Source organism: Onychomys torridus, unplaced genomic scaffold, assembly GCF_903995425.1.
Source record: "Onychomys torridus unplaced genomic scaffold, mOncTor1.1, whole genome shotgun sequence".
Taxonomy (NCBI): domain Eukaryota; kingdom Metazoa; phylum Chordata; class Mammalia; order Rodentia; family Cricetidae; genus Onychomys; species Onychomys torridus.
Window position 1 is genome coordinate 200088 of NW_023413244.1, and position 21921 is coordinate 222008.

Genomic DNA, 21921 nt, shown 5'->3' on the forward strand with positions numbered 1-21921 from the left:
CTATGTCAGCCTGGACTACATAGTGAGACTGATGTAAAACTAAAAAGAAGAAGAAATTGCAAAGGCAAATAAAATGACTTGAGGGGAAAAGCACATAGAGAGAGGAAGAGATCAAGAAAGTAAATAAAGAGAGGGAGGGAGGGAGGGAGGGTGAGAGAAAGAGAGAGAGAGAGAGGGAGAGAGAGAGAGACAGAGAGAGAGAGAGAGAGAGAGAGAGAGAGAATAAAGAACATGAGGCTTTAGGGAGAGGAAAATGTAATTTATATCTAATGACAAGTGTAGCTTTTCAGCAATGTGGTGATGCCAACTTCATTTTATCTTGAATAGATCATTCTAGCAACTTTAAGAATTAATAAAACATGAAGTTGAGGACACAAATGTTACCAAACTCAGCCAGGGGCTCCAATAAAGTCCTCCACAAGAGAAATAACACTGGAGAGGCATGGTCTTGGTGTATAGACTTTTCAAGTGGTCATACGGTGATATTTTGAAAATCAAACAAACTGAATTTTAAAAGACACTCCTGAGGGAACTTAAATGTTCAAGTCACAGCTAGATATTTGACCAATGGGATGAAATGGATATAATTAAATGAGCACTCACAGGGAACTGTCATAGGTGGTATTCTGTCCTTATCTTTTCTGATCCTGCATTGAACTCCTAACCCCCAAATCATTAAAATATGACTGTATTTGGAAGTGGAACCTGTAAAGACATGATTAATTAAAAATGAAGCAGTCATGTTATCTCTAATCCAGTGTGACTCCTGTTCTTATAAGTAGAAGAATATGAGGACATGGAGGTAAATACAGGATAGCCATGTGCAAAGAGCAAAGCCCGGGTGAGGGCACAGCTTAAAGGTCAGCATCCAGAAGCCACAGAGAGGGCTACTGAAGGGCCTGAACTTGCTGCATGTACCAAACTGTCTGCAATATTTTGGAAACCAGGCTCAGTTACTATGGGAAAGTTTTTTTTTTTTTTTTTTTAGGATAGAGAACCTTAAGGTCTCTTGATGACATGCTAACCTTTACATATGTATTGCGAGGTAAATGGAATAAATGCTTAAGTGTGTCAACAAATCCTAATTTTTCATATGCCTACTACTGTTTTGATCATTGCTTCTACCCTACCCTCCAAAATTGCTAGCCCCTCTCTCAGTTCTTTCACAACCTCCATTTTTGTTGGATCTGGAGGATTTATAAGTAGTATGTTCTTTCATAATGCACTAATCTCTTTTAGACACTGCTTTCACAGGAGAAGGTCAGGAAAAGGACTGAGCTGAGTGATTTTTGGCAGAATCAACACCTCTGTTCCACAGCCAATACAAGTGTTCAAGTCCTCCACCTGGCTGGCTCTGACTCCTGTTCCTACACCCTGACCTTCCTTTCCCACCTAGAAATTTGCCATAAGCCACCTCAGCAGGAAACTTCTCTGCCAAATTCTCTTTACAGCACTTGAGGAAACCAAGAGCTGTCATGGCACTAAGTAGAAGGGCTGTGGGATGAAGTGAGGAGAAACCTCTATACGTTTTATATTATCAGTGAAAAATCATTAAGTGTTGATAGAGTCACACTTCAGAATTTATCTGTGACCATGCCAGAGAGAATGTTCTGGTCAGGTTCAAGGGACCTGTTATCTATTGTAAACATAATGACCTTGAGAACCTTACTATACTAATCTAACACCCCTGCACAAAGGGGCTGAAAAGATACTAATGTGCCTGGGGCAGGTCTCATTGTCAAGAGTTGGTGATGGTGCTGACAGGATTTCTAGTGACATGGCCTACCTTGTCTTACCTCTTGCCAAACTGTCAGCAAATTAACATCAGCCCTGCAGAAAAGTTAAAATAATAAAAATCCCATGTAAATGTGAAATGATAGGGCACCAAATGTAGATGTAACTGTCTTGTTAAATAAGAAACACAGAGCCAGTTACAGAGTTGAAAGCCAAGAGGCAAGAGCCATAGCAGAAGCTGGGCTTTAATCCCAGCACTTGGGAGGCAGAGCTAGGCAGATCTCTGTGTGTTCAAGGATACAGCCAGCATGGCAGACACACAACTTTAATCTCAATACCAACCATAGAAGACCTGGAGGGCTGTACATACAGGCAGTGATGAGGAGGTCATGTGGTTGGGTTTACAACCAATGCGAAGACAGAACAGAAAATCTATATAAAAGACAGGACACAGGAAGTAGCTCTCTTGTGGAGAGAAAAGACAGAGAAGCAGTGAAGGGTAAGGTTTATAGCTCTTAACTATTGCTATGACCTCTTGGCTTTTAACTCTGCCATTGGGTCTGTGTTTCTTATTTAAAAAGACAGTTACATCTACAAGAACCCAATTTAGATTTTTGATGAAGAGAATGAGATAGTTGCCAGAGATTTAACCACTAAATATAATTAAGTAATTAGCTGAAAGACAGCAAGAAGTGCACATACCCCAAATGGACATGATAAAGGAACAAGGGGATAATGGATCAGAAATGTCATCTATAACAAACCAGTAGAGAGTAGGGATGAAAGAGTATAAGGGTACTGAAGAGATACTTCCCTCTATTTCAGGTCAGCTCAAGAATAAAATCATATCTGATTATAAATGACATATATGTGACATGGTACAAACCAAGATTCTGTGTGAGGTGATGTGCTTGCTACCTTAGTCAACTGTATAACCAGGGCTAATCAGTATTCAATGTTAGCAATTAGCAAACAAGCAAAATAATTTCCTCAAAGATGAAAGGCCCTAACTCCAGAAACATTCTAGAAAAAGGAAAGGTACCAGATGGCTGAGAGACATGAAATAGCCTATAGCATGTATTATCAAGAAAATTTGAATCTATATTTCTGTGCTGCAGAATCTTATAGTGGATTCTGTAACTGTGTTGGTTTGAATAACTTAAAAGAATACTAATGCAACCAGAGTGTTTTAGACCATACATTCCTTCAATACCAAGTCTTCCATTATTAGGAACTATGTGTAGAATCCTAGGCAATCTTCTGGGACACAGTAGGATGAGGTAGCAAATATAGTTTTATAACCAATCACAGAGCCAAGGAGATATGTCTTCTATATCACAAAAACCATAGTTGAATATTATATACATGGGATATATAAAGTGTAACTTCTGGACTTTGAGTGATAATATTATCACCAAATATGAACCATCTTAAAGTTGGCTAAAGGATTAATTGCAACAGATATAAACATGTGTACAAAAACTTGCCACTTAGCTCCATTCAGTGAATGGGTATGTTCACAATCTGCTAAATAGAATGAAATTCACATAGGGATGGCAAAATTCTAATATCTAGATTGATTGTGTGATATCGTTCCCTCAAAATCCTGCCAAAGTTCCACTCCCCAACACATCCTGTTGAGCTAAAATGTCAAAGAGGAGAGTCAGGGACACAATGCATCCTGTTTGATCAGGAACAAGGTCACCCAGTTGGGGTTCAAAGATGTTATTGTTCCACTACTACTTATAGAGACAGTGGCATTGCTTTCCCAGCACACACTTGGGAGCAACTCCAGAGCCTCCTCCAAGATGCTGGTGGTCCTGCTCACAGTGGCTTTGTTGGCTCTCAGCTCCGCTCAGGGCCCAGATGAAGGTATGTATTATGGGTATGAGGCCTGTGATTCCGTGTGGGGTACAGGGGACCATACAAACAGAGGAGGGGCAAGAGAACTAAAAAGTGAAACAAAACATGATTGTAGAGTTTTCAGGTCAAAGTAAAGACCACTTGAGTCCTTATACCATCTCAAGACCCTGCAGGCTTTTATTTCAAAAAGTCGTACAATTGAAACTAATATTTCAACAGGCCAGATGAAAAGGTGAGATTTGCTCTTACAGAAACAACTCTCCGGGCTGCTAAAAGTGTATTGGAGTCTGGGAAAATTGTGTGACTAAGCTACAGCATGACAAAAGAGACAGCATGTGAGAGATCCCTTGTTACATACATAGTGGATACAGGACAAATGAAGGAGAAAAGCATATATGAGGACTGTTTCTGGGAAAGAGTTAAACCATTAATTTTAATTTCCAAAGTCTTGATGGCTCCCTTGTCTGTGGAGACATCCTATAGCAATTTTCTTCTCCAAAACCTTAAGGCTTCATAGCATATGGCAAGAGAAGATGGTCTGTGCCATTGTTTTTCAGATTTAAAGGCATTCCTCGGGACAACACAGTGGTGAATGTGGACATTAGAAATTGAGGGGCACTTTAGAGAAAAGATTACAGTCTTTGAGAACGTTGTTAGCCTCTCACCACTCAGCTCATTTAGTCTTACTCTGTACACACACAGAAGTTGTGGTTACCAACAATAACAGAGACAATCCTTTTCAGGATTCTCCCAAGGATCCCCTGTTGATGGCACAAACCGTGACCTTCCTATAGAAGCACCACAGGCTAAAGGAGGGCTTCAGCAGTCACAGGAAAGGCCACAAGAATGTCAGAAACTGCAGCTGCCACAAACGCGTCCCCTGCTGCAGCCACCACAAATGCTTCAGTTGCAGCAGCAGACACAACAGTCTCAGATGCAGCTGCCTCAACAAGAGTCACAGCAGCTTCATAGGTTTCCGCAGCAGCAGGAACAACAGCTGCAACGAAATGGCAGGTAACCGCAGCTTAGGGATCTTCCCAAGGCCAGTGTCACCAGTAACCAAGAAAGCACTGTCAGGTGTGAGTTCTTTTTCAATGTTTCCGTGAAACTCCTAAATTTCAATATTTTTAGAAAAAATAAATTTATAATTCCTTAAACTTTGACCATGTTTTGAAAGTATATGGAGAGACTAGGATCTCATTTCATTTATTAATATTCAGTTATCCTATGGTAGGAGGGATAGGAGGGACTCAGTTCTTAAAACCTCTTCATGATAATTCTTAATTCAAGAAGCATGTGGTTGGGCATTTAGCTCAGTGGTCAAGCGCTCGCCTAGCAAGCACAATGCCCTGGGTTCGATCCTCTGCTCAAAAAAAAAAAAATAATTAAAAAAAGGCAAGCATTGCACCCAATGTGTATCAGTGTTCTCTCTAAAGTTGTCTGCCTCCATGCTGAGACACAACAGCAGCTCATCTGTGTTTCTGTGTATATATGCTTATGTGCCTGTAGGTGTATGCTTGTTTGAGTATAGAGAATGGGTGTGCATGTTCCAGGGCTTGTTTTGTGAAGTTCAGAGGACAACCTTGGGAGTTAGTCTCTGAACTCAACACACAAAAGAGAAATATCAATCTTAAAGCATGTTGTGTTTTCCTACTTCCTTTTTCCCAACAGCTACTATCTTTAATTCAATTGGAAAACATTTTAAATACTTGATTTTACATAAATATGGATAATCACTTTTCATTAGTGATACATTTATATTGAACTCTGTATGTTATAGATGCATATAATAATGTAACTCTTGAGAAATTTCCATATCACTTCAACTATATATTTGAATATATATACATATATACAATTTTATATATATATGCACATATACACACACACATATACACATATGTGTCTTCTGTGTTATTTGCTCTTGTTTTCAACATTGCTTTTTTAGATTTGTTTTGCTTTTTGAGGTTGCATAGTGTTATATGTGTGGTACTGCCATGCTGTCTCTCACCTTGTTACCAGACATTTTAGATGTTATCAATGTATTACTATTACAGGACATATTTTACAGAGAAGCTTTGTAAATTAATCCTAGGATACTTTCAACCAATACTTTCAATTTTGCAAAACAAACCAAACCAAACCAAAACAAAACCCTACTCTTTCTTCATTTCACATGTAACAGCTGAGGGCAAATAATGTGTTGGGTGCAAAGCTAAAGTGAACACAAATAAATCAGAACACAAAGACAGAAAACAGTAGATAAAGAGGAGGAGATGCGTTGTCATCTATCTCATTCACCAACAAAAGATTAGAAACTTCTTTGTCACACTTTCCCTATAACCTTTTTTTCTGTTTCTTTCAGAAAGTGAATAAAAAAACATCATAAGCTAAGAAGACAATGTCCTTAGAAGACTATGATGTAATATAATTATAGCTTTCTTTATCTTCCCTCCACCAATAAAATGATGAGCATGCAACTTCTGACTACTGCCTGTCTTTTGGGGTGTGGATGAATTCAGGGCCTTGGACTCAGATTACAAACCAGAAGCTTCTATCTCATAGATACTTCTAGCTCCCTGCCCCCTCTATCTACAGACCAGCTGCTAGATGAAAAAAAAAAATGCAACTGGACCCCAATCCAGAAGAAAAAAATTTATATTTTTAAAGGAAAGTCAAAATAACAGAATAAAAAGTGAGGAAATTTAGAGGCAGAGAAATTTTTAATATTTTTAAAATAATTGATTCCATTTTCTCAGGATGTTAATAAGTTTACACATGAAATTCTTAGACACCACTATAGTTCTATCCCCTTTCTTCATGTTTGCAAAACTGTCTTCATTATATAACAACCACTTTTACTAACCATGTAGATTTCATAAAGTAAATAAAACAGTATCTTTTAAGAAATAAGTAGCCGTGTGGTGGTGGTGGTGCACACCTGTAATCCCAGCACTCAGGAGGCAGAGGAGGTGGATCTCTGTGAGTTTGAGGCTAGCCTGGTCTACAGAGCTAGTCCAGGACAGGCTCCAAAGCTACAGAGAAACCCTGTCTCGAAAAACCAAAAAAAAAAAAAAAAAAAAAAGAAAGAAAGAAAGAAAGAAAGAAAAAAGAAAAGAAATAAGTCCCATAGGAATTATTTTAAAGTCTATCTACTTTGTTTGGCTTTTTGTTTTGTTTTTGTTTTTTGCCTGTTTATTTTTTGAGACATGGTCTGTTCATGTAGCCCAGGCTGTCCTGGAACTTGTATGATGATGAGGCTGGCATTGAACTCAGAGAGATCTACCTGCCTCCTGAGTGTTGGGATTAAAAGAGTGCACCATCATGCTCAGCTTCTATTTTTATTGCTGGTGCTGGACTTCCAGCATGCTAAAACAATAGTTGTAATTATAAGTGATAATATTATACCATGAGAAATTAGCTAATTAGAAATTCCACACAGCTTCTGGGGCACCTATGTATTAGTTGGTTTTATACTTGTAGAAGTCAAATAACTGAGACGAAGTGGTTATGGGCAATAAGGACATCTTTTTAATATTTTAATTGAATTATAATTACATCACTTTCCTTGTATCCTTCCCTCCTTCCAATGCCTCTAATGACCCCCAATTCTCATTGATATTTGAAAGATACAATTCAACATGTTGGGAAGACAAGGTGAAGGAAAGGACTTGTGACAAACAGAGGTTGAGGGGGAGCACTTATCACTTCACAGAATTAATCTTGAAACAGAAGGAGCTGAAGTGGGAGCAGGGACAGTGCTGTCCCCAGAAGTTCTGTCCCCATCAAATCATTTATTCCTGTCAATCCCCACCTTCTCAAAGGTCTAGCACTAACAACAGTGCCACTAGCTAGGGATCAAGTGTTCAAATACACTATCTTATCAGAAACCATTCATATCTAAAAATCGTATTTATTCACTCATGTCTATGTTGCTGAGAGAAAACTAAATTCACTTTATTCTTGTAAAATTTACAGTGCAAATAGTCTTAACTAGCCTATTACCTCTTATTTCACACAGGAGAAAAAATTATTTTGAAAAAATTCTTTTGTGGGAGTCCAAGCACTCTATGGAATCTCCCAATATTATTTTGAGAAAAAAACCACTTAATTTGCAACTTGTTCTGTGGTAGTTTATTGTAACTATGAGAAAGGTGAAAAATCACAACTTAATAAAATCGCAGTTCACTATGAAACTATACCAAATGCTATAAAGCAAATGCATAAAGTAATAGATGTGCAAATAAAACAGGTGTTATACTGAGAAGATAAGGCTGTCTTATTTAAGGACAATGTGAGTTATAAGAATTTGAAATATATTAGCTTTTTTTCTAGGTCAGGATTTTTTCATACATCATGATTGCATTTATATAAATTGTCATCTATAGTAGATGTTGACTAACTATTTCCCAACAGGCGAACTCAATCCTCTGTTCATTTTGGTTTGGGTTGTAGAATTCAATGAAGTTTAATTTTGATTTTTTTCTTTTAATTTTTTAAATTTATTATTATTATTATGTTTTAATTTTACACATCAGCCATGGGATCCCCTGTCCTCCCCCCTCCTGGTCCCACCCACATCTTCTCCACGTTCCCTCCCCTCTATTCCCGTATCCTCCAGGGCCAAGACTCCCCTGGGGATTCATTTAAAACTGGTGGATTCAGTACAGGCAGGTCCAGTTCCCCTCCTTCCAGGCTGAGGAAAGTGTCCCTGTGTAAGCTCAAGGTTCCAAACAGCCAGCTCATGTACTAAGGACAGGTCCCAGTCCCACAGCCTGGGTGCCTCCCAAACAGTTCAAGCTAATCAATTGTCTCACTTTTCCAGAGAGCCTGATCAAGCTGGGGGCTCCACAGCCTTTGGTTAATAATTCATGTGCTTCGATTGGTTATTTGTCCCTGTGCTTTTTGCAATCTTGGATTCAACAATTCACGCTCTTGCAGTCTCTCCTCTTTATCGCCAGTTGGACTCCTGGAGCTCCACCTGGGGCCTGGCTGAGGATCTCTACATCCACTTCCATCAGTTATTGGATGAGAGTTCCAGCACCACCGTTTAGGGTGTTTAGTCATCTGATCACCAGACTAGGTCAGATCAGGCTTTCTCTTGACCATTGCCAATAATCTACAGAGGATGTATCATTGTGGATTTCTGGGGACCTCTCCAGTACTCTGCCTATTCCTGTTCTCATGTGGTCTTCATTTATCATGGTCTGTTATTCCTTGTTCTCCCTTTCTGTTCTTGATCCAGCTGGGATATCCTGCTCCCCTAAGCTTTCTTTCTCTCAAATCTTGCCCTTCATTACTCCCACTCTCGTCCAGGTTGTTCATGCAGATCTCATCCATTTGTCTGTCATTGGGTGATCCCCGTGTCTTTCCTAGGGTCCCATTTTCTAGGTAGCTTCCCTGGAGTTGTATAGCAGTCTAGTCATCTTTGTTTTACATCTGGTATCCTCCTATGAGTGAGTACATCCCATGTTTGTCCTTCTGAGTCTGGGTTACCTCACTCAGGATGGTTTTTTTCTAGATCAATCCATTTGCCTGCAAACCTCATGATGTCATTGTTTTTCTCTGCTGAGTAGTACTCCATTGTGTATATGTACCATATTTTCTTTATCCATTGTTCAGTTGAAGGATGTGTAGGTTGTTTCCAGATTCTGGCTATTATAAACAATGCTGATATGAACATAGCTGAGCAAATGCCCTTGGGGTATGAGTAGAATGTATTCACATCATTTCTACTCCTTCTTCTCCTCTTTCCAACTCCTCCTGTGTCTTTTGCATCTTCTTTTGAATTCATGATCTCTTCTATATTTCTATTGTTACATATATAACCACACATATACAAACTACTGAATCTATCTAGTGTTGGCCATATATGTACATGTTTTTAAGACAGACTCTTAGAATTGAATGACTTATCAATGAGTTCATCCCTGAAGAAAATTGATTCTCTCTCTCTCTCTCTCTCTCTCTCTCTCTCTCTCTCTCTCTCTCTCACACACACACACACACACACACACACACACACACAGAGCAGTCATTGATGGCCTATAGCTTTTCAACTAGTGGTAGTGTTTACCACTCTAAAGGTATTGTGACTTTGGAGACTGGAGCTTGAAAATGAAGTGTACTAAAGTGATATGCAGCAGCCAACTTTATTTAGAGTATTATGTGGTGATATTTTATTTGTGCTGAAATGAGGTGATATTTTATTTATATGTTAATAAATAAAGTTTGCCTGGAGAATAAAGAAGATGGCAAACCATTTTAAGGTAAACACAAATGTCAGGCACTGTTAGCACATGCCCTTAATTGGATCACTTGGCAGGCAGGGTCTCTCTGTGTGTTCAGGGTTACACTAGGAATCAGAGCCAAGTGTGGTGGTGACACATGCCTTTAATACCAGTACCAACCATAGAGACCTGGAGGTCTGTATAGAGAGGCAGTAAAAAGGAAGTGAAGTAGCTGGGCTAAGAGCTAATGAGAGCGCAGAACAGCAAGGCAATAAAAGCGTGGGTAGACAGGAAGTGACTCACCTTTTGGTAGTTGCAGAGCTTGAGAGAAAAGATTGGTGGCTTTCACTATTTCTCTGATCTCTAAGGCTTTCAACCCTATATTTGGCTCCATGATTTTATTTATTAAGACTGTTTGGAAATTCATATAGAATATTAGACAGTTCAAACTTTGAGATTTAAAAAGCATTACATGAGTAAAGTGTACAATCACAATGACAAGCCATATATGACAAAAATTGTTTTTCTGTAGAGCAGTGGTTCTCAACCTGTAGGTTTCAATCCATTTGGGGATTGTATATCAGATATTTATGATTAATAACAGAAGTAAAATTTTGCTACTTTTACTCTTAGCATCAAAATAATTTTATGGGTAGAGTTTACCATAATCTGAAGAACTTTATTAAAGGGTCATAGAATTAAGAAGGTAGAGAACTGCTACCATAGAGGCATATAAATATATAACTATAACCAGATTATCTCAAATAAACTCACTCCTAGCCACCTGGGAAGGGCACAAAAGCATATTCTAAGAACTGTGTTTTTGAAGAATCTGAGGTCATAGCTGTTGTATAATATTAAAAGGACCAGAGTTAATATTATACTTCCCAGGGCTTCAGAATAGAAAACTACAAATGGTAAGAATTATTTTCGGGAAATGAATCTAAGTACACCAAGCTCTTTGTCCATCTACTTTATTCCTCTGAGATAAAATCCTACCTACACAGGTTCAGTTCTGTTCTCGTGCCTAGCCCCCTTCTTTCCTGATTTCTCTCTACCTTTAATCTACTGTTCCATTTAAGTTCTATCTTCATTCTCTCATCTTAATTCAGCCTCATCTAGGTCCTTCTCATCTCTTTCTTACCCAGCTAGGGTTTCCCCATCTGACTCTTCCTCAGCTTCCATTTCATCCACAAGTTCTCTCTGGTCAAAATCCTCTTTATCCCTCTCAGTTCTCCATCCTCAAGTTCTCCACTCCTCTCTTCCTATCCATCTCTTTATATTCTAAGCCTTCTCAAGTCTCTGAGGTGTTCAGTTATAACCCAAGCAATAGCAAGGTCATCAGGCTTGAATTCTTACTAGATCATAAAGGTAGGTAAGAATTTTCCTTAGGCAGTGACCATCAGACTTTCTTTTACAACCCAAGTGGGAGTGGTAAAAGAGGAGGTCAACTGAGTGGTAATGACCGGTTAGTATATCAAAAAAGGGGATCTATGTGCTCAATCTACATTCCTAGATGTGGTTAGGTAAGAAGTTAGGGCTCTATTAGTATGGTTGTATAAGAAAGTAGTGTCTCACCCAAAACTGCACAAGAAATAAAGCTATCTGCCTGACCTAGGGGACAGGAGTTGTTTTTGTTTTTTGTTTTGTTTTGTTTTGTTTTTTGTTTTTTTTTTTTTTTACTTGAAATCTTGACAGGCATTTTAGATAAATAGACTGTTAGGAGTTCTTGGAAGCATGCAAGAAAATCATTTAGGAACCAGCTAATATATATATATTAAAATATCACCAAGACTTCTTAAGTCTTTGGAGAGGTCCTTGACCTTTCCAAGTAGTAGCTTGTGTGTTAGCAGCTGAATTCCATTATATTTTCCTGTGGCATGTAGCACATAAGATTCTTACCTTATTTTCCTGGAGTTTTCTATTGAGCACTCAGAATTCTCACACAATTTCATTCTTGAACCATGTTCTGACATATAGTACCTTGTGAAGTACTAAACATATACTGGCATATAGAGCATTATCTGCACTAGGCAGATATTGTTCAGGTAATGATATTGTTGAGATTTTTATGGGTGCAGCTCACCTGTCAAGTCTAGAAGATAGTATATCATAGTGGCCTCTTGGTTTTCTGACTTTTATCATCTTTCTATCAAATTTTCCACGGTATTTCCTGAACCTTGCTTGTAGGAGTTGTCTTGTAGGTATACCAATTGAGACTGGACTCCCTATGGTCACTTATTATTTACATTTTGGCAAGTTGTAGCCTTCATCTGCTAAAAAAAGAATGTTTGATGAGTGGTGAATAACCTTAGGTACAATGAGTTCATGGGAGCAATGACAGTGTTATATGTAGAAGACACTGATTCTTTAGGGAGCCAGTTTTTTGTTGTTTTTTTTTTTTAAGACAGGGTCTCTTTATGTAGTTCTGCCTGTCCTGGAACTTTCTATGTAGAGTGGGCTGGCCTCAAATTCACAGAGCTCCTCCTGTCTCTGCCTTCAGAGTACTGGGATTAAAGGTGTGTGTGCACCACCATACTCAGCAAGATACTGGTACTCTGAATTCCCCACCTCTGGTTCTTAAATTCTTTCTGCCTTTGCTCCTATGTGCTGTGGGATGTTCTGTATGTCAAATGTGTTGTTCTGATTGGTTAATAAATAAAACACTGATTGGCCAGTAGCCAGGCAGAAAGTATAGGTGGGACAAACAGAGAAGAGGGTTGGGGAAAGTGGAAGGCTGAGGCAGAGAGACACTGCCAGCCGCCACTATGACAAGGGAGATGTAAGGTACCAGTAAGCCACAAGCCACGTGGCAACTTATAAACTAATAGAAATGGGTTAATTTAATATATAAGAATATTTAACAAGAAGCTTGAGACATTAGGCTGGACAGTTTAAATAATATAAGTGCCTGTGTGTTTATTTTATAAGTGAGCGGTCAGACTGCTGGGGTTTGGTGGGACCGGAGAGAAAACTTTCTAGTTACACCTATGTTTCCTGAGTCTTTGAGGTGGTGCTTCAGATGTCTTGCATAGATCTAAGGACACCATAGACACTTATATTAAACACTTTTACCCATTGTGAATCTTTGTATTAACTATCACCAATTTCAAAAAGAGGTTTCTCTGATGAAGACAAAGAGAAGCACTAATCTGTGGGTGCAAGCGTTAAGTATTTAGCAGGCAATTGTATATATTTCCTTTAGCAAAATCTTAGTAAACTAGTATTTATGAACTGTAGAGATAGAAGCTCTTGACCCCATTTCCAGAACCATGCATAAGTTCTTTCTTCTGGTTAAGTCATTAGAATTGTTTGTCCAGGGACTTTGTCCCATGGCATCTTTCCTAAGAACAGTATGCAATTCCTTGCCATAGACATTTCTCTAAAGTTTATTTATTAATATCTCAGTGTAATAGGTCTCTCTACTGAGATTCTCAAAAGCCCCAAGCAGTGGGAGCTGATCAGAAAAGGCTCACCTGCATGGATGGCTCTTATCTTTGTCCCAGATTGTCACACAGGTTAAAATTGCAAATATACAGTCATTCTCCAGGACTCATGTTCAAGTAAATACTTTTCCACCTGGGACACTAAATCTATTAGCCCAGAGAATGAGTTGTCATGAGAAAAGACAAGGCAATGAAAAATTGGGCAGATAATCAGAACTGAGAATAGATGCATGGAGTGAAAGTACCAGGTGCAGAGGAGGATAAGGTTATGAGTCACAACCTTCACTGCTAAGAAGTTTCAGATGAAGCTAGTCAGTGTCCTGATGTGAGACTCACTGATTTCCTACTATGAGCTAATTAAGTGGAATGTTAAGGGTAATCTTGGTAAGTTTCTGAAGCTTTTTGTTTGGATTCCTTAGCATATTGCCCAAACTATGCACTTTGCTGATTTCAAGCAAACTCTAGATGATTTTGATGCACCAGAATATTGCTTCAGTAGAACTGGTTGCAGGACGAAAATTTGAAGCAGAGTCTAAGAATGACTTCTGGAAAACTGAGCAAGCAGGGTAGCTATCACACAGAGCACTTCCTATCTCTCAGAATAGCCACTTGAATAAGAATGTTCCCCCATAGGATCAGATGTTTGAACAGTTGACTCCTAGGTAGTGGTACTGTTTAGGGAGGTTTGGGAGGTTCTGCCTTGCCAGTGGAAGTATGTTACTGGGTAAGGGCTTTGAAATAATTCAACCTCAGCCTGTTTCCAGTTCATTCTCTTTGCTTCATGCTTGCAGTTAAAATTGTGAGCTTTCAGATTCCAGCTACAACTGCTGTAGAGGGAAATTTCTCTGGTCCTGCCTTGCCCAGTAGTTAGGATGAATCTCTCCCACCTGTGGTCCCACAGAGGCTTATAAAATAATCATTCAGAGGCTTGTACTAATTACCAACTGTATGGCCTATGGCTTCAGCTCCTTGCTAGGTAGCTCTTTCATCTTAAATTAACCCATTCCTATAATCAGTATGTTGCCATGTGGCCGTGACTTTATTGCTCTGCTGATATCTTGTTGTTCCTTTCAGGGTGGGCTGGCATATCTATGGACTCCACCCTTCTTCATCTCATCTTCAGTTTGAATGTACTCTAACACTATCCTGCCCTGCCATAGGCCAATGCAGTTTATTTATTAGCCGATGGGAGCAGCACATTCACAGTATACACAAAGACATTCCACAACAAACTGCCATGCTGTTTTGGAATATTCCTGTACACTGTGTGAAATAAACATTGCTGTGATTGGTGCAATAAAAGGTTGAATGGTCAATAGCAAGGTAGGAGGTTTGGCAGAACTTCAGGACAGAGACAGAACTCTGGGAAGAAGTAATGCAGAGTTACCAGCCAGATATATAGGAAGCAGCATGGGCATTATGGAGAGATGAGGTAATGAGCAGAGACAGCATGTAGATTAATAGAAATGGGTTAATTTAAGTTATAAGAGCTAGTTAGAAATAAGTCTGATTTCATAAGCTAAGACTTCATAATTAATAACAAGTGCTGGAGGCCCAAGAAAGCTGTCTACATCTGGTGCCTAATGTCCAGACACATATATTCACAAAAGGCCTGAGAAAGCTAAAAAAAAAAAAAAAAAAGTTCAAAACATGGAGTCAAACATGGCTTCTTGCCTTGGCTTCCTGGTGACTTAAGTCTCTCTTTAGGCTCAGCATACAGAGAATGCCTATGAGCTGGAGCCAGCCACCAGCACCATGCTCCAGGGACATGTGCTAAGCTGAGCTGCACTAGAAACTGACATAGTAGATTAGGATTTGTCTCACATAATCAGAGAACACTTCAGATATTTAGTAAAACCAAGACCAGACATATAAAACCTCTAAAAGGGCAAAATATGTTTAAAATGTGTGTAGACTTACAGAAAAATTAAAATGGATATAGACCATTATACCAAAAAATGAATAGTTTATAAATTAAGTTAAGTCTCTAAAGAGAAAACAAAGTAATATAAGGATAAGCTATGTAAAGATGAAATATACACAAGGGTTTTTAGATCCTATATGGTATCTTGTTGATTTGAATCTTTTGATTGCTGATGAGTGAATGACAGCTGCTGAGAGACATGGGATTCTAAGAGGGACTACTGAATTAAACCAACCTAGATATTTTAGGAATTCCTTTACTTTAAAATGGAAGTCAGAAAATATATTGTTTTGGAGAAGAGATTATGCTTTTGTTTCCACAGAAAATGAAAGGCTCTGGATTCCTTCAAGGTTGATAAAGATCAGAGTTGATCAGGAAAGAACCCATGAATATCTAGGCTAAAGACAAAGAAATAAACCTAGGAAAATAAAAGACAGGTGACAGATATTTTACCTCCTCAAGTATACAACAGAAAATTAGCTTTGAATGATTTGTGTACAGTGCACAGTCCATATTTGTGTTAAAGCAGATACATATGTAACCTTTAAAATTTGTGTGTTTTCAGAGTAAGGGGACGAGACTCCAATGAAAATGGTTGGCCTGTGTGATCCATCCTCCAAGAGTGCCTCTGTTGAAGTTTCCTCAGAGTTCTACATCCAGATTATATTTAAGGCTGCTGCCTGAGATGATCCAGGCTCACAGACTGTTATAGCCAGGACCACAGATAAGCCTGGTGCTTTGGCATTGCACAGACACCAGACAACAAGTGTTATGACTAGTTTTCCCAGGACTTGTCCTTTATCTCAATTTTTCTCAGGTTCTCTAATGATGTCATCACCCCCAGACAACAGAAAGCTGAATAGAGGACATGATACTCACGTTCCTAAGAGGGTGGGGTGGTTTACAGTAATTCAATGGGTTATGGATATCTGTTATTGTTTGGGGGGTTGGTTACAGGTTGTTTTGGTCATGGTAAGAAAAAAACAAAGGAGATTAGATTTAGAGATCTCTTTCTGAGGGGAAAAATAGGGGGGATATAGTACAGAAATAATATGATAAAAGGGTGAATTGTTGAGCCTACATTTGAACAACCACTAGTTTAAAATATTTTACATTGGTGTGTATTTTTGTATATTGATACAAATTTAAGGTTATTTTTGTTATACTGTATATGTGTTTCTATACTTGTTTAAAGTATTGTACCTATGTAGCTCCTTTAGATATGTAAAGTTTCAGTCCTTGAAAGCTATTTAGAATAATAAATAAATAGAGTTTAATAGTCATCTATAACAATCAAACACAGTCATGTTAGGTATGTTTTAAAGGTCACATAGAGATCTATTTTAGACAGGTGATCTTACAACACTTCAAAGACCTACAGAATATGACATTTAAAATATTTTAATAACATAAGATTTTTAATGACAGTGAGACATGTCAGCTCCTGGCAGCAACATTTTACTTCAAAAAATGATGATGGATATCAAAGAACCTTCATATGGAGTTTGCAAAAATCTAGCTATTAGGGCAAGAAACTGCCCTTGTCTCAACTAGTGAAAATATAATGTCCAAACTGTATCTGAGAACAGAACTGTTAAACTTTACCAAAACAGAATGGGAAATTCCTTCAAAAATTTCTGCTTCACAGGAAAGTCTGTCAGATATTCTAGGTCTGTAGGACAAAGATGGATACCCTAATGTTGCAGAGGAACCTTGGGTGACTATCCAGATAGTCAGTTGTTTTTATAATTTCTATAGTTTTGGAAATTGCTTGCTCTGCACTTCCTGTTTACTCAGGTAATATTATATCTTTCTTGGTTCTCTAATATCGTTGAGAATGAGGTAGTTATAGGTGCAGTTTTCTTTGTTAACAAATGAAGTGATAACCCACAAAAGTCTGGTCAATAACTTATTAAAGGGTGCAATGAGAATAACAAAGGAATGAATGTAGAGCAATGTAGATGCTGCTGCATATCCAGCTGCTGCTGGCCTGCCATTCTGCCCAAGGGTGATAAAGACCAACCTCAAACCATGGCTCTCTACTGCTTGTTCCTGCTCTGACATACAGAGAGAGAGAGAGAGAGAGAGAGAGAGAGAGAGAGAGAGAGAACAAGTACTTGACCACTATCCTCAGTTTTTATCTGGTATCATATCCAGAGAAAACCATGTTCCTTGGGCTAGACACCCGAAAAGTCATTGGCTAAACAGATGAAACTCTCACAACAATCAAATTTAAATAAAAAATTAATAAAAGATCTATAAAATGTATAAGGATGAGAGGCATAAAAGCTTAGACTGTGTATCTAAGAAAATGTCTTAAGGTCTAAAAAGATAATTTTAAGATAGTATTACAAGTTATAATAGAAAATGTTTTAGGTATAAAACTTTAAATTCACCAAGATAAGATTTCAATAACTCTGTAGTAGAGCTGTGACCAGGGACTGTGATACCTCCAGCATTTTTTGTTTATTTTGTTTTTGTCCTGTGATACATTTTGATTGTGTTCTGACAAATAAAACTTCCTTGGAGTCAGAGGGTGGAACTATTCAGTAGCTGATGACAGAAGATTGGAGGACTGTAGATATAGGAGACAGGAAGTTGTAAGGTGCAGCTGAGAGAGAATATTATCCCTTTTGGACAGAGGAACTGAAGAGGTAGGAAGAGACTGTGGCTGCTCTGTGTTCTCTAATTTTCAGGTTCTTAGTATTTGACTTCTGATTTTTTATTGATAAGATTAATTAGAATAATGCTTCATATGGGGCACAACTTTTGGTATTCATGAAATACCTGTTTGTCTGGGGCTTTGCACCCACAGGCATCCTGCACACACCAGAGCTGCACAAGGCAGCTTCATCTACTGGTCACTATGAGACTGGCTTTAATTTTTCCCCCAGCTCCTCTGATTGAGCCTGGTATTTCCCTGTTGCAGCCTCTCTACAGCAATCTCCACAAGCCCTAAACTCTACAGCCTCCTGGGCTCCGAGTGCTGCTGAGGTCAGCCCTTCACCATCATCCAGCTCTGCCTTCAGGCAGCTCTGTGCTTTCACTTCCCAACAGTCACATGTGTTTTTTTTTTTCACATGTTCCTCAGTGTCTGCTGTTCAGTTGGCTAGCTCATTGACTCCTTTTCTCCATGGGTTGTGGGGTTTCCCTGAACTCCACACTCAGGCTGCAACATGCCAACAGAGGTAGCTGTCCTCCACCAGGCTGTGCACTGGCTCTGTTCTCTGCCCAGAAATGATACACAGCTACAGCTGGTCTTACACTATATTGTCATTGTCAGCAAAATTGGTGAGACAACTTGGAATTCTTAAAAGGGGGAGCCAGTTTAAGAGAGAGAGAGAGAGAGAGAGAGAGAGAGAGAGAGAGAGAGATTACCCACATTAAAAAATGGGAAACTAGAACCAGGCAGTGGTGGTGCACACCTTTAATCCCAGCACCCAGCACTTGGGAGGCAGAGGCAGGCGGATCTTTGTGAGTTTGAGGCCAGCCTGGTCTACAGAGCGAGATCCAGGAAAGGCCCAAAGCTACACAGAGAAACCCTGTCTCAGAAAACCAACCAACCAACCAAACAAACAAACATAAAACATGGGAAACTATTAGGATAGAGGCAGTAGATCTCTGTATGTTTCCATAATGTATAGTTTAAAAATGGAACAATTAAATGAGAAGATAATTAACTTAACTGGGATTTATGTAATAACAGTTCTAAACCTTATCTGTTTGATAGTTCTTATTCTATCCCTACAAATGTTGGCTGATATGGGTACCAACATATAGGCCTTAGGAAAGGTTATTAAAGAAAATAATGCGATTTTGACTGATAAATTACAAGCTTAAAAAAACTTACTAAAACCGATAATAGAGATATGCAGACAAAGACAGAGGAATTTAAAGGACAACCTATCTCACCATTACATTATAAAATTAGAGAGGAAAAGCTCAAAGTTATCAAAAAACCAACCTTAATTTATCCAGTCACCTTATGCAACAACTGCCAAATGACAGATATCCCCAAGGCTATGTATGAGCTGACTCAATTCCTTTGGAAATGTTACATTTGAAGAGATTTAAGGAAGCAATATTCTAATATACTATGCATTGACCTTTTGTGAGACAGATATTAAATTCAAGGTCAACTAGTAACAGAAGTGTCCCATAAGACTGGAAAGATTTGGTTACAGCAGTATTGGGACCTGGTCCTCAATTACAATGGAGGACCTGATGGAAAGAAGAGGCTAAGACCATTGAACAATGAAGTAGGACTAGAGGTATAGAAATTTCCCAAGACCAACTTCTTGGAGAGAGTAATTATGCTGATATACAAAGACAGTCTTTGTGATGATGAATACACCCCAGCTTTATGCTGTGCAACAGCTTTGAATGTTTGGGACAGAGCTGAAGGAGTTGGCTAAAGAATTGAGTCATTTACTAAATTTAAACAGAGCCCAAAAGAAACTTTCACTGCTGGTTTTTTTTTTTTACAAAGAATGACTTCAGCTGTAAATAGAATAATATCAATAATAATAAAATATTTATTCAATCTTTGGCTTTTGAAAATGTTAATTCACAATACAAAGGGACAGTTAGGCCTTTTGAATGCAAGATCAGCACCCATAGAGGAAGGGATCCAAGACATAGTTTACATTGATGCTCGTAACCATGATGATGCTTAGATAGGAGAGGTGTTTTTCAGAGGCTTGAAGAAAAATAAAAATCTCAGGTGTTTTAATTGTGGAAAACAAGGTCACCTAAAAAGGGATTGTAGGCAGGCCATTCCTAAAAACAATGTGTTTTCTAGGAATAATCCAAACAGATGGCCACTGTCTTCTGGAACATGCAGAAGGGTGCAGCAAAGGCAGACATTGGAGCAATGAATGCAGATAAAAAAAGGTACAGACAAGGTAACCTTTTGCTACCAGCAACACCTTTGGAGGGGTGTGTGTGTGGCTCTTGCAGGCTGCCATATCAAATTTGGTTTAATTGTTCCTTGTCATCATGGGGGAAACTCTTACCCAGAGCAATTAAAGGACCTAATGCCTACTGTTACAACCATACAGCTCTGACTCTTAGAACAGCTTTAGAAGACAAAAGAAATATTTTAGGAGAAACCAGAACAAAAGAGACATTGATTAGAAGAGGTAATACTTCATCAAAGTGTGATCATTTGATCAAAACTATCTCATAAAACTAACAAATGCTTTTCATTTGATCAAATATAGCAAGGGCTTAGGAAAACTTCTTGTCCATCTAAGGGCTAGATTTTTTTCTATCTGAAGGAAAAAATAAGAAAACACACATGCTTTCTGATGGTAACTTTCTCTTTCACTTCATCTTCTTCAAGAAATATCTTTTCTATATAGCTGTATAAGCTCACTCTTCTACAAACCTAGTCATCTTCTACCCAACACTCTCTGCAAACATCTCCTGCTCTCTTATCACACACACACACACACACACACACACACACACACACACACACACACCCCTTTTCTTCCTCTCTTTGCCCCTTCTATTACATCTCTCATTCAGCACATACTCACTCACTGCATTATGGTGATATTTTATTTGTACTGAAATGTGATTTTATTTGTATGTTAATAAATAAAATTGGCTGGGGGTCAGATCTAATAGCAAGCCATAGCAGAATCTGGGGGGGGTAGCATACACCTTTAATCCAGATCACATGACAGGTAGATCTCTGTGCGTTTAAGGAATACAGCCAGCATGGAGACACACACCTTTAATCTCAATATCAACCATAGAAGACCTGGAGATCTGTACAGACAGGCAGTGACAAGGAGGTCATGTGGTTGGGTTTACAACCAATGAGAAAGCAGAACAGAAAGTCTATAAAAAAGAGAAAAACACAGGAAGTAGGCCTCTTGCTAAGGGAAGGACAGGAATGGCAGTGAAGGGTAAGGTTTATAGCTCTTAACTATTGCTCTGACCACTTGGCTTTTAACTCTGCAATTGGCTCTGTGTTTCTTATTTAACAAGACAGTTACATCTATACTGCATAGTTCTTTTTTGTTTGTTTCTTTGTTTTTCAAGACAGGGTTTCTCTGCGTAGTTTTGGTGCCTGCCTTGGATCTTGCTTTGTAGACCAAGCTGGCCTTGAACTCACAAAGATCCAACTAGCTCTGCCTCCTGAGTGCTGGGATTAAAGGTGTGTGCCACAACTACCTGGTTTACTGCATAGCTCTTTACACACATTGTAACATGTACTGACTACTAGTTCTTTACATATTCTAACAAACACTCACCCCACTTAATAGAGCAGCTTCATACATATTTCTACACAGTCCTTCTCTCTACACCACTTCCCCTTTCACTGCCAAACTCTGGACAATTATGTGTTAACTTTTCAGGGTCCAATCCATTCTCATAAAACATGGAAAGTCACATAATTTTTCTCTTTTCTCAAAAACAACAAAACTACGCTTGAGAAAAATGTATAAGACCTGTAACAGAAAATTTTCTTAAAACTCATTTAAAAAATGGGGGGGGGTTTATAGTTCAAAAATATACACATAAGGAATCTTAATTTGTTACAGCCTGCCTGTATGTAACTTGGATTCAACTCTTATTTAAAATACATCCACTATAGCATACTATATATGTAACTTGTACCCAACTCTCTTGTTTAAAAGATAGATGTGTTTAAAAAAGAGAAAGAAAGGAAAAAATTGTGTGTGCCTGTTGGTATACCTTGGAGTAAATA

At 38.5% G+C, this 21921-nt stretch overlaps 1 pseudogene; it reads left to right on the plus strand.

Annotated features, from left to right (window-relative positions):
* Positions 1 to 3542: 3542 nt before the first annotated feature.
* LOC118576205 overlaps positions 3543 to 21921 on the plus strand; it is a 43591-nt pseudogene continuing 25212 nt past the window's right edge.